This window comes from Lathyrus oleraceus, chromosome 7 (genome assembly GCF_024323335.1).
Source record: "Lathyrus oleraceus cultivar Zhongwan6 chromosome 7, CAAS_Psat_ZW6_1.0, whole genome shotgun sequence".
NCBI classification, from domain to species: domain Eukaryota; kingdom Viridiplantae; phylum Streptophyta; class Magnoliopsida; order Fabales; family Fabaceae; genus Lathyrus; species Lathyrus oleraceus.
In genome coordinates, this window is record NC_066585.1 from 233,539,073 (window position 1) to 233,552,126 (window position 13,054).

At 33.8% G+C, this 13,054-nt stretch overlaps 1 pseudogene; it reads left to right on the plus strand.

Moving 5' to 3' along the window:
- The first annotated feature begins 1,066 nt into the window (after nt 1-1,066).
- On the plus strand, nt 1,067-12,008 carry LOC127103127 (uncharacterized; annotated as a pseudogene).
- Nucleotides 12,009-13,054: the final 1,046 nt, after the last annotated feature.

A 13,054-nucleotide genomic window follows, 5' to 3' on the forward strand; every position in this document is an offset into this window, starting at 1 on the left:
CGGTTGAAGGGGTTTTGTGGCGGCGGATTTAGGGTTTGGTGGTGGTTTAAGGTGATTGAAGGTGGTCGTGTTGACGAGGGTTTTGAGCGGTAGCGAAGGTTGATGAGAGACGATTTACAGTGGGTTTTTTTTATGAGGATTTCTTGAGAGAGGGAGAGTGGAGAGTTCTGAAATGAGAAATGTGAGTGGGTCCTCCTTTTTTAGAGGGAGTGGCGTGAGATTTTTTTTAGATTTGAGAGAGAGAGGTAACTGAGTGATTGAGAGAGACATGTAGGTAGCTGAGTGATTGAGAGAGACGTGTTGGTAGCTGAGTGATTGAGAAAGACGTGTGGGGTGGGTTATGCAAGCTGTCAATTTGAAAAAGAAGAGAATCCTATGCTATCTTATTTTAACATTATTATTCTAAAAACCATCATTGTTATTCATTTTTAACTAATAAATAGGATTATTACAAATAAAAACTTTAATTATTTAATTTGATATTTTGAATAAAGAAATAAAATGATCTGATTAAAAATAGAAATTGGATATAAATTTACTCGAAAAGTTAAATTGGAAACACTAAAATGATCAGCACACAATATACTTATTGAAAAAATACAACGTTTCTTCGAATTCTGAAATAAATTTGCACCGGTTAAAAGGCTCAGGCGGGTTAAAACGCACCTGAAACAACTGCTGAAAAATACAACGAACATACCAGGTTAAACTACACGAACTGTAGATTAATAATACTAGTGTCTTGTAATTTTAATTTTGAAACTTTTTATCCGCTGATTTTGTCCGTACTTGAGGAAAGATTCAACCGATTTGTCTGTATTTTCAATAAATTTATCCTGACTGATATTTCAGGTATTATTAATGATAAAATGGATGTTATGTTGTACATATGATGTAAACTGAAAATTAAATCGAATTTACAAAAATTTAAATATGCCCGGACAAAATTGGGGTATGACACTTATATATTATATATTAGCATTTCAAGTATTGTTCCAAATTCAAGAAATGAACTTATCATGTTGAATGAGCAAAAACTGTAAGAAAACTTTATTCAAATAAAGCCATGGCAATGTAAGTTATGTTTTTTATCAGGTGGACATTTGATATTTTTATTCACTATAAAATTATATATCTTTTGTTTCATTTATAATGATGAAGATATATAATATCTGTTATATATGTGTAATTTTTTCAGATGTATGATCAAGTATGATCATTTTGAATTATAGAGCCTGAGTGAGTACTATAATAGAAAATATTCAAAATGGTAGATGAAGAATTACATTTTTAAACTATTTTGAGGAGGAAGAATGCTGCAAAAGCCAGAATTTATAGAAAGATTGTTATTGATGACAAGAAATCTAAGAGGTTGAAAACTGCTCTAAAAGAAAACGGTACATTTGATAAAAGACGCGACAATGACTCAACAGCTTTGAGGATACCAGTATCAGAACTTTCGCCAAACATACTAAATGACGGTCGTGGTATAGCCAACGTTGAAGTAAGTCGTCAACTTCATTCGTCCTTAAAGACTAAGTCAAGTACCAATAATAATATCAGATCAAAAAGGATATCAAGCAGAAACATTACCAAATTAGGAGTTAACTTATCTAAGAGGTTTGACAATACATTTGCTGCAACAACATCAAACCAAGATCCAATACCAGAATTGCAACTCAATGAGCTTTTTGCATCTGATAGTGGAGACGATAATATGAATGATGAATCTGACGGTATATTCTTAATTATTTTTCATTTGAGTTAATTTGTTTATGATATGTCATAGAATATTACAATATTCTTAACACAATAAATGTTATGTCAAAAGGTTACAGTTCAACAACAAATTCAAGTTTTGATGAAGATGAAATGTCTAATGGAACAGATGCTATGGAAACTTTTGAAATTACATCAGGTATTTTAAAAAGATTTACTATAAATAATATTTTATTATTATGAAATACAACTCATTTAACATATGAATTAAATACTATTGATGATCAAGAGGGTATTATGATATAGGGGATCCTGTCATTGAATGTCAATATTGTGGTGCAAATATGTGGTATTCGGAAAGGAAAAACAAATGTCGTCATGCGTCCAATCCTAAATTTTCCATGTGTTGTGGATCAGGAAAAGTTCAGTTACCTTTGTTAAAACCCGCTCCTAAAGTTCTACAACATCTGTTGTTTGACAACGAATCATGTGAATCAAAAAATTTCCAACAACAAATTCGAATGTACAACGTTATGTTTGCATTTACATCTCCCGGTGCGAAAGTGGACAATCGATTTAACAACGGTAGATGCCCTCCCAATTTTCGTATCCAAGGTCAATCATGTCACCGAATAGGAAGCATGTTACCGATGCCAGGTCAAAATCCACGATTTGCATAACTATATGTTTATGACACTGAGAATGAAATTGAAAACAAAATGCATGGATTCAGGTTAGATATCTATTATTTTCCAAACTTTAAATTTATTTATTTAAGAAACTTGCAATAAACTGTTTCAACTCTTTTCATTATAGGTCAAAAAGTGGAGTTGATGTTAATATTGTGAGAAAACTATCTGAAATGTTATATGAACATAATGTTCATGCACAATCATTTCGCATGGCAAGGGACAGACTTTGTGAAGAAGGTGTTTCTGATTTAAAACTTCGTTTAATATCTGAACGAAGAAATGATGGAAGGATATATAATCAACCAACTGTATCCGAAGTAGCTGCTTTAATTGTTGGAGATGTCGACACTGCAGAAAAAAGAGACATTATAGTGCAAAAACAATGTGGCGAACTTCAATGGATAGATGAGTATCATAACAGTTATTTAGGATATCAGTACCCATTATTATTTACATATGGTGAGGATGGATATAGACCTAATGTGAGGCACCGTGATAAAGGGACAAATATTCGCCACTTCACAGACATAACACAGTCAGAACAGAACAATAAAGATATTCCTTGGGAAGAAGTAACAAAGCGAAATCGACTTACAATAAGAGAGTGGTTGGCCTTTAGAATTCAATCAAGATCTAATGAAGCACAAACATTGTTGCGATCAAGGAGACTTTATCAACAATTTTTGGTAGATGGTTTTACAATGATGGAATCAGAAAGACTTAGGTGGCTTCGAAAGAATCAGTCAAAACTGAGGGTTGGCAAGTATCACAATTTGAATGAATATAATTCAAATGGAGAAACGCACGGGTCAAACACAGGTAAGAGGGTTGTGCTACCTTCTTCATACGTTGATAGTCGTAGATATATGGATCAACTATACTTTGACGGAATGGCAATATGCAACTATGTCGGATTTCCAGATCTTTTCATTACATTCACATGTAACCCCAACTGGCCTGAAATTCAGCATTTGCTTGGTTCTGTTCATCTAAAAGCATCAGATCGTCCTGACATCATTTCAAGAGTCTTTAAAATGAAATTTGATGAGCTTTTGTCTGATCTCACAAAGAAAAGTCTATTGGGGAAAGTTCTTGCATGTGAGTAACTTATTCCATATTCAATTAATCGTATTGTTATTTTCAAATTTATCATTCGTGTGCTGACTATTATATATATTTTATATATTTATTTTTATAGATATGTATACAATTGAGTTTCAAAAGAGAGGATTACCACATGCTCACATCTTAATTTTCCTCCATCCATCTAACAAATATCCAACTCCAAGTGATATTGATCGCATTATTTCAGCTGAAATACCTGACCAAGATACCAATGAAGAGTTGTATAATTTGGTTAAAACTCACATGATTCATGGCCCGTGTGGATTTGCAAATCGATCTTCACCGTGCATGAAAGATGGAAAATGTTCTAAATATTTTCCAAAACAGTTTCAGCCCGAAACAATTGTTGATCAAGAGGGGTTTCCGGTATATAGAAGAAGGGACAATGGACATACAGTTCTTAAGAATGGAATTCAAGTCGATAACCGGAATGTTGTTCCATATAATGCAAAGTTGTTGACAAAGTACCAAGCTCACAGAAACATGGAATGGTGCAATCAAAGTACATCGATTAAGTACTTATTCAAGTACATCAACAAATGTTACGACAGAATCACCGCTGCTATTGTACCGAATGATGATGGAACTTCCAACCAGCCGCAGAATATTGATGAGATCAAACAGTATATTGATTGTAGGTACGTTTCTAATATATCACTTGAAATATGATGTCATGCAATTTATCTATTTCAACTAAAAGTGTGCAATTTTTCTTTACATGCATGGTGTAGAAAATTTTATATGTACACTGTTTTGACTATATGTGTTATAATAAAATTTATATATCCTGTCTATAATCATTCTATTAATTTTAAATCCATTGCCTTTCATTATATTATTTGTAGGTACATTTCGCCGAGTGAAGCATCTTGGAGGATATTCTCCTTTCCAATCCATGGTAGAAAACCAGTTGTTGAGAGACTGTACTTTCATTGTGAAGGTCAAAATTCGGTATATTACACTGATTTTGATCGTATCAATACAGTTCTGGAAAAACCAAGTGTAACTGAATCGATGTTTACATCATGGTTCGAAGCAAATTGCAAGTATCCTGAAGCACAAAATTTAACTTATAACAAATTTGTTTCAAAATTTGTTTATGTTAAGAAAAAAAGAGAATGGAAACCCCGTCAAAAAGGTTACACAATTGGTAGGCTTATATGGGTTCCTCCAACAACTGGAGAATTCTACTATCTTAGATTGATGCTCACACATGTCAAAGGCCCCCGCAGTTATAATAATATAAAAACAGTGAATAACGTAAAATATGATACTTTCCGGGATGCCTGTTTTGCTATGGGTTTTATCGGCGATGATAGAGAATTCATTGCAGCTATTAAAGAGGCAAATCATTAGGGTTCAGGTCAATATTTAAGATTACTATTTGTTCACATGTTATTATCAAGCAGCATTAACAGGCCAAGACATGTATGGAGTAAAACATGTCATCTCTTAGCTGATGGAATACTATATGCTCAACAGCGAATTGCAAACAATAGAGGTATTATTTTTCCTATATTGTGAATTTTTATTATATTTATTTGTTTGATTCTTAAAAGTAAATTTGTTTTATAGTTTACACTTATAATTACTATTGTATAAAGGTTTGAGGTTGTCGGATGAAGAGATAATGAATTTAACATTAATTGAGATTGAACGAAATCTTCAAAGGAAGAGCCGAAGTCTAAAGGAATTTGCTGGAATGCCTTATCCAAGTGGATATGTGGCTGAGCAGTTGGGAAATAAGCTCATATACGAAGAGAGGAGTTACAATCCAGCCGAACAATTGCAAGAATACAATAATTTGTTCTTAAATCTTACAGGTAAATATGTTAAATGTTTGTAAGTTTTGTCATAATTTTATAAAGTTAACTTTTAAAGTGTGATTTTATCTTACAATTTTTTTTAATGTATAATTAATTTATTCACTGCATGTTTGCTATGTATTTTTTTAAATTAGATGAGCAAAGAGGTGTATTCAAGCAAATAATGGAAGCAGTAAACAATCAACAAGGAGGCGTATTTTTTTTGTATGGATACGGTGGCACAGGGAAAACCTACATGTGGAGAACTCTAGCTTCCTACATAAGATCAAAGAAATAAATTTGTTTAACTGTTGCTTCATCGGGCATAGCTTCACTACTACTTCCAGGAGGTCGAACGGCTCATTCAATGTTCAAGATTCCAATACCTACAATGGAGTCTTCTACATGTAATATCGACAAAGGTAGTGATCGTGCAGAGCTACTAAAAATGGCAAAGTTGATAATTTGGGATGAAGCTCCAATGGCACACAGATTTTGTTTTGAAGCGTTTGATAAAACCCTTAAAGACATAATGGGGCGTTCCAATTGTTATGACAAATTATTCTGAGGGAAAGTAATTGTATTTGGTGGAGATTTTCGGCAAATATTACCAGTTGTACCAAGGGGCAGCCGTTCAGATATAATACATTCTACAATAAATTCATCATACATCTGGGATCATTGTGTTGTGCTGAAGCTTACAAAGAACATGCGACTCCAACAAGCCGACAATACTTCAAGTACATCTAAATTAGAATTGTTTTCTAATTGGATATTAAAAGTTGGCTATGGGAAATTGGAAGAACCTAACGATGGTTACACGAATATTCCTATTCCAAATAATTTCTTAATTTCTAACTATGATGATCCACTAGAAGCCATTGTTAGTGAAACATATCCGAATTTTCTTAACAATTACAAGAATCCAGAATTTTTGCAATCAAGAGCTATATTGGCAGGAACAATTGAAACGGTTGACATCATAAATCAATACGTTTTGGGATTCATACCAGGTATGCGTTATCCATTGTAAACATATTTATAGATACATTCATATATTTATATGTACTAACATATATTTATAATAATAAAATTTCAAAAATTTTCCCAAAGGTGAAGAAAAGGAATATTTAAGTTCAGATTCTGTAGACACTTTTGACGGTGAAGGAAATGAAGCTTTTGATGTTTTGACCCCGGAATTTTTGAATACACTTACAACTTCCGGTCTACCTAACCACAAGATTAAATTGAAGATTGGGACCCCTATTATGTTGCTTCGAAACATTGATCAACCTGAAGGTCTCTGCAATGGAACAAGGCTTATAGTTACAAGATTGGAAAACCACGTTATCGAGGCAAAGATTATATCTGGAAAGAATATTGGAGGGGTTATCTATATTCCAAGAATGGATATGACTCCAACACAATTGATGGGAAAATAGCAAGTGTACTATTTTTCTCACTGTAGTAATAAAAGGGACATTCCCCGTTTGTCGATCTCAAGGACTGCTTGACGATACAGAGTTTATAGATTGTTTCAATTAGACAAAAGCCTATGGTTTTTGTGTTGTGAGTAATTATCCTACCAATTGCAAATAAATAAAACAAGTAAAAAGGTTGAACGAGATACAAATGAGAGAAGATTGCTAGGGTTCGGTGAATGAAACTTCCTGTAACAGATATAATTTATGAAAGTTTAGACAATAATTCTGTCCAATTAATTCCGGTCCTCAAGGGTATCTATTCCTAATTCCTTAGTGAAAAGACCTTTGATTATGTAACCTAATTACTATGTCCATAAATAATTAAGTTCATACTCAAGCATTCAAATATCAAGAATTACCGGTCAGATAGAAAATCCCTAGTCCTAGGTTATTTTTACTATCCAAAGTTCTTATCCAGATCAATGAATAATCGCTGTCCAGCTTAAACTATTCATATTAATCATCATTCGTTGGTCCGACGAATAAAGCATAAAGAACGGTAATAAGAACAAATCAACGGAAAAGAAGAAATAGTCAATGCATTCATAAACATAAAATCTGTCACATTCAGAATCAGGGTCACCCCCCTAGTAATGAGGGGTTTAGCTACTCATAATCGAAATAAAAACAAAGATTAACATTGTTGTCATTACAGAATTTCGTGAGGAATCAATCTTCAATCGTCGGAAAACTCTTGAACATATGAATCCTCTGATAATCGTAGAGTCTCCAGCTCTCAAAATGCGTCTTTTCTCTCCAAAATCGTCCAACCCTTGAAAAATCGTTTTCTCCCCTCTAAATAGCTGTTCAGTTGGGCTTTTCCTGATTCTGGGCTTGATACGCGTATTGCCCAGTCTCATACGCGTATTGCCCAGTCTGGTACGCGTATCGCACGTAAGACAGCCTCTGATACGCGTATTTCCCAGTCTGGTACGCGTATTACCCAGTCTGGTACGCGTATCACCAGTTTGGTACGCGTATCACCAGAAGCTTGTCTTTTTGCTTGATTTTCAACCCCTCTGGTCATTTGCGTATGCTACGCGTACTGGGAAGGTCCATACGCGTATCATGTAAGGCCATACGCGTATGGACAGCAAGTTCTTCAAGAATTGATTTTTTCTTCCGTTTTCTTGCTCGGGCTTAATTTCGCATCTGACGTTTGATTCCCTGAGCTTCCAGACTAGTTTTTAACCTACTAACATACCCAAAAGTGTAGAATATCCTCAAGAAATTCATAAGTAACAACACACTTCATATTATAGAATTGAGCTTATATCTAACTAAAAATGCTTCAGTTTATGCAGTTTACCTGACTTATTTACGGTTAAATAGTGAAATACCTAGCATAAATGGTGACTGATCACAACCCCAAACTTAGCTTGTTGCTTGTCCTCAAGTAACATTTTATTACCATCAAAGATCATGTCACCCCAAACTTACTGTAAAACAGTTCTTGCCACAATACTGCTGAAATCTTTCGCACTGGACCTCTTGATGTTTTTTCAGGTTTTCTGATTCTTCCACATAGCCAACGAGCTAGAAACTCTTTCCCTCAGAGATATGACTTTACCTGTCAGCTTATATCACACTCTCACCAAGTCTCTCTGGGTTAAAGTGTTATCACTCTCAAATCACAATATGCAATATCAAATCAGAAGTTTGAATAAATTCTCTCATCCTATCAACATGTACAATCACACACACTTTTTGAGGTCTTTTTGGGTTGTAACGGGGCTTTGGTTTAGGTAGGGTATGAAATTGGAACAACGGTTTTTTGGGTCTTTTGGTTCAGAGTACATGAAATCATTCTCTTACTACGTTTCTTTTCTATTATTCCTGTAGGGTTTTGCAATCCTCTTTTCCTTTTATCTATAGTGAATGTAGCATTTTTCAAAAGCTGTTCTTTTATTGTTTTTCGCTTTTTGTTGTTACCGCACTCACATTATGGTGCTCCCTCGGATTTGTCATTGTTGCACTAGGTAATGCGCCCGGTGTTTGAAAATTTGTTATCTGTTGTGCTATCTGACCCAATTGAATCTTCAGATTTTTAATGGATGCATTGGTGCTCTTCTGATTATTCCTGGTCTCCTCCTGAAATTGCATATTCTGAGTTGCCATCTCCTCTATAGCAATCTCCCAATCCGCTTTCTTCGGTATTTGTTGCTGATAAGGTTGCTGTTGCGATTGATATTGTGGTTGGTAAGGTGGTTGTTGTTGTGGAGGTCCTTGGTTCTGAATATTACCTTGCTGATCTTTCCAAGAGAAATTAGGATGATTTTTCCACCCCGGATTATATGTATTTGAGTAGGGATTATTTTGCCTCAGGTAATTTATAGCTTGCACTTGTTCTGCGGTTGCAACACAATGCATGGTAAAGTGTGGTCCACTACAAATCTCACAAATCATGGTCGGAACCGGTTGAACTTGAGCAACAGTCTGGGTACCTAAATTCATAGCTTTCAATCTTCTTTCAACCTCAACAGCAATCTGGTCTTCCATTTTCACTACCTGATTTGCTAATTTCAAGTCAATTTTTCCCTCCGGCTGATTCACAGTACGGTCATATAATTCCAAATGCTCATTCGCTGCAATAGCTTCGATGATCTTTTTGATACCGGTTGTTGTTGAAAAATTAGATGAGCCACCAGCAGTTGTATCAATGAGTTGCTTAGTTCTCATCTTCAGCCCGTTTACAAAATTCTGCATTTGTTCAGTTTCATCCAGATTATGTGTAGGACATGCAACTAAACACCTCTTGAATCTTTTGTATGCATCTCCAAGTGTCTCTCCGTCTTTCTGTTTAAAATTCACAATGTCATACCTCTTACGGATATACACAAAAGCAGGAAAATACTCGTTCAAGAATGCTGTTTCCATTTGTTGCCAAGTAGTAATGCTTCCTGCGGGTAGGGAATAGAACCATTCCTCAGCGTCCTCAGATAACGTGAATGGGAACATGACCAATCTCTTTGCCTCTTCAGAATGCCCATCAATTTTTAATGATGTAGTCATAGTCAGAAACCTCTGCAGATGCTTGTTTGCATCCTCATTGATCTTTCCTGCAAAAGGTTTGCTTTCTAACTGGCAGATAGTTGAGGGGTGTAACTGGAAGTGAGCAACATTAACAGGTTGGTTAACAATGGTCAACCGCACTGCTGGGTTATTCTGTCTGCCATAGTCACCTAAAAGTCTTTCTACTGGGGGTGGGTCTGCAGCCATGTTAACAGTGTCTGGATATGAATCTGTGTCTGACTCAGATTTTTCGGAGTGAACAGAGGCTGGTGTGCTAAGTGTGGCCGGTTCTTCAGTGTCAGAGTTTGCCAGTTTCTTTCTTCTAGCTTCTCTGAGCTTTGCGCGCAATGTTCTCTCTGGTTCTGCGTCAAAATGAAAATTAGCTGAGGCCTTACCTCGCATACACAGATTAGACAGAAATTAGTTATAATAATAATAAAAAAATATAAAATTAACAGTAAATAAAATTTTGGATGCAGAGCAACAAAATTCTAATTGAAAATAAATTAATAAACTCTATTATCTTTGGCAGTCCCCGGCAACGGCGCCAAAAACTTGATGGGAAAATAGCAAGTGTACTATTTTTCTCACTGTAGTAATAAAAGGGACATTCCCCGTTTGTCGATCTCAAGGACTGCTTGACGATACAGAGTTTATAGATTGTTTCAATTAGACAAAAGCCTTTGGTTTTTGTGTTGTGAGTAATTATCCTACCAATTGCAAATAAATAAAACAAGTAAAAAGGTTGAACGAGATACAAATGAGAGAAGATTGCTAGGGTTCGGTGAATGAAACTTCCTGTAACAGATATAATTTATGAAAGTTTAGACAATATTCCTGTCCAATTAATTCTGGTCCTCAAGGGTATCTATTCCTAATTCCTTAGTGAAAAGACCTTTGATTATGTAACCTAATTACTATGTCCATAAATAATTAAGTTCATACTCAAGCATTCAAATATCAAGAATTACCGGTCAGATAGAAAATCCCTAGTCCTAGGTTATTTTTACTATCCAAAGTTCTTATCCAGATCAATGAATAATCGTTGTCCAGCTTAAACTATTCATATTAATCATCATTCGTTGGTCCGACGAATAAAGCATAAAGAACGGTAATAAGAACAAATCAACGGAAAAGAAGAAATAGTCAATGCATTCATAAACATAAAATCTGTCACATTCAGAATCAGGGTCACCCCCCTAGCAATGGGGGGTTTAGCTACTCATAATCGAAATAAAAACAAAGATTAACATTGTTGTCATTACAGAATTTCGTGAGGAATCAATCTTCAATCGTCGGAAAACTCTTGAACATATGAATCCTCTGATAATCGTAGAGTCTCCAGCTCTCAAAACGCGTCTTTTCTCTCCAAAATCGTCCAACCCTTGAAAAATCGTTTTCTCCCCTCTAAATAGCTGTTCAGTTGGGCTTTTCCTGATTCTGGGCTTGATACGCGTATTTCCCAGTCTCATACGCGTATTGCCCAGTCTGGTACGCGTATCACCAGTTTGGTACGCGTATCACCAGAAGCTTGTCTTTTTGCTTGATTTTCAACCCCTCTGATCATTTGCGTATGCTACGCGTACTGGGAAGGTCCATACGCGTATCATGTAAGGCCATACGCGTATGGACAGCAAGTTCTTCAAGAATTGATTTTTTCTTCCGTTTTCTTGCTCGGGCTTAATTTCGCATCTGACGTTTGATTCCCTGAGCTTCCAGACTAGTTTTTAACCTGCTAACATACCCAAAAGTGTAGAATATCCTCAAGAAATTCATAAGTAACAACACACTTCATATTATAGAATTGAGCTTATATCTAACTAAAAATGCTTCAGTTTACGCAGTTTACCTGACTTATTTACGGTTAAATAGTGAAATACCTAGCATAAATGGTGACTGATCAACAATCTCCGTGGCCATTCAAAATGACTAGAAGGCAATTTCCCATAACTATATGTTATGCTATGACAATTAACAAATCTCAAGGTCAGTCATTGGATTATGTTGGATTGTATTTGCCTAGAAGTGTATTTAGTCATGGTCAACTATATGTTGCAATATCAAGGGTCAAAAGCAAAAAAGGGCTTAAGATATTAATCCATGACAAGGATAACCATCCATTGAATTCTACAACAAACGTCGTGTTCAAAGAAGTTTTTGAAAACTTATAGAACGCAAGTTTTTCATTAGTTATATTATATCAACAAATGTCGTTGTTTATTATTAGAATTTTATTGAATGAGTTGTATAAAATATACATTATGTTTTAACATTTGTTTATATGTATGTAATTGTTTTTTACAGGGTAATGAATCATCACTTCCTAAAAGGTTGCGGGCAGGTTTTGTATAAACCCAGTTTTTTAACGACCAAAGAATTGTACGAAGTTAAATCATTTTTGTTGCTGGACTTATTTCTCACAATTTTAACTAAAATTGTGAACCTTTTGTTTCAATATATTTTGTTGCATTAAACCTTACTGTATCAATTGCAATTAATTTCAACATTTGATAGTATTCATTACTATATTTTAAAACAAATGAGGTTCTGGTATTTCTTTTACATAATTTATATATTTTGGTCAAATAATCATTTATTATGAAGGTTAATATTTGCGCTTTTATACCTCAAATTAGTAACAGATTGAAAAATTTCATCCATTACTAAATAAATATATTTTTATTTCTTATGTCCAAAATCTCAATGATAAATGGAATGTTTATTCATAACATTAACAATGGAAGGTTTATTATATATCAATATACCAATAAATTGTAAAAATATTTTTGTTTTATATTTTTTGATTATTTTCTTAATATAGTATACAAAAAAATTAAGCAAATTATATTACTATAAATTAATAATGTTTTACTTTATTATGTCCCAAACTGAAAAAAGTTATTTGTGGAAATTTTTTAAACTCATTTATTGATCATTTAACATCCATTACATTAAAAAAAACTCTGATGCAATAAATTTGTGTACGTTGATCAAACCATATATATATATATATATATATATATATATATATATATATTATATATATATATATATATATATATATATATATATATATATTATATATATATATATATATATATATATATATATATATAATATATATATATATATATATATATATATATATATATATATATATATATATATATATATATATAAATAATAAATATATTATATTTTAATTTTTTTAAAATAA